Source organism: Salminus brasiliensis, chromosome 18 (assembly GCF_030463535.1).
Source record: "Salminus brasiliensis chromosome 18, fSalBra1.hap2, whole genome shotgun sequence".
In the NCBI taxonomy this organism is placed as follows: Eukaryota; Metazoa; Chordata; class Actinopteri; order Characiformes; family Bryconidae; genus Salminus; species Salminus brasiliensis.
In genome coordinates this window covers 1,083,865-1,085,546 of record NC_132895.1, presented here as the reverse complement: position 1 = coordinate 1,085,546, position 1,682 = coordinate 1,083,865, and positions in this window count along the sequence as shown.

The window sequence follows — 1,682 nt, the reverse complement described above, 5'->3', positions numbered from 1 at the left end:
GAGCAGTGGAGCTGAATTCTGTAGCGTGATGAAGCTCCATCCAATATCTTGTGTGGCTGAACAAATCATCCAACCTCAGATCTGATGCTCTCATGTGGCTGAATGCAATTCAATTCTCCTCACAACAATCTACCAACATCTAGTGGTAGGTCTTCCCATCTAACATGCTCATGTGGGTTCCATGTGGCCATGGGTTCTGAGTGGGTTTGTACATACTTTGTTACTGGGACCCACTTGGGCTTCCTAAATGGACCCATTGTTACAGCCCACCTGGTTCCAACACAGACCCTGGTGGGCATCCATACATGGGGCTAACATGGAACCCGTAGATAAAACTCTCTGGTTCCTGGTTGGGTTACCCATATGGGCCCCACATGGGTGTGTCAGCTGGGTTACGAGAAGAGTAGAGCTCTAAGGAAGGACAGCAGGTGAACCGACATGGAAACCCAATACTTATTGATGCTCATGAAGCATGCCCACCTTACAACTGCTGCTAATGTCTTACAACGGGGGTCCTACGCAATATTAGACAGTGGTTTTAATGGTGCTGTGGTTGATGGTAAATATGAATTTGACTGCAGTGTAGAGTTCTTCTCCACTGGCTCTGAAAGAGAAGGAGCTGGATTTGAAGGTATGATGTTGAGTTGAACTGTAAACTGCAGCATTCCTGTGAAGGTTCATAAACAATAGCCGAGGTGCTGGAAAGGAAAGTGTGGCTGTTTATTAGGACAGGTATTGCGTGGTGTTTGTGGATAGGTGGGAGGAACAGGTGGTAACGATAAACAAGCCCTCATTATAAATGTGCTCAGTGACTCCAGCCAGGCAGGGATGGTGCTGCTCATTTCCACCCAATGAAATCGCACACAAACAAAACAACTTCAATAACTTTTGACTTTTAAAGATGTAGAAACCAGTAACTAAACCAGATTAAAAAGCCAATATTAAACCAGCAACCAGTTTACAGGGGCCCATATTTAGCAATCAAACAAATTTAAAGGCCCACGTTAACTTGCAATCAGAGGGCCATATTAAATAATCAACCAGATAAAAGGTCAATATTAAATCAATAACCAGATTAAAGGGCCCATATAAAACAATCAATCAGATTAAAGGTCAATATTAAACCAACAACCAGATTAAAGGGCCCATATAAAACAATCAATCAGATTAAAGTGTCAATATTAAACCAACAACCAGATTAAAGGGCCCATATAAAACAATCAATCAGATTAAAGGGTCAATATTAAACCAACAACTAGATTAAAGGGTCCATATAAAACAATCAACTAGATTAAAGGACCCATATTAAATCAGCAACCAGATTAAAAGGCCCATGTTGAACTCAGATCAGATTAAAAGGCCTAAATTAAACAATCAAACAGATTAAAAGGTCAAAATTGAACAACAAAAAAAACAGATTAAAAGGCCCATATTACATCAGCAACCAGATTGAAAGGTCCATATTAAACCAGCAACCAGATTAAAGAACCCATATTAGATCAGCAACCGGATTAAAAGGCCCATTGTAAACCAGCAATCAGTTTAAAGGGCCTATATTTAAAAATCTAACAAATTAAAAGGCCCATGTTGAACTCAGATCAGATTAAAAGGCCTAAATTAAATAAAAAAACAGATTAAAAGGCCCATATTAAACCAGCAACCAGATTAAAGGACCCATATTA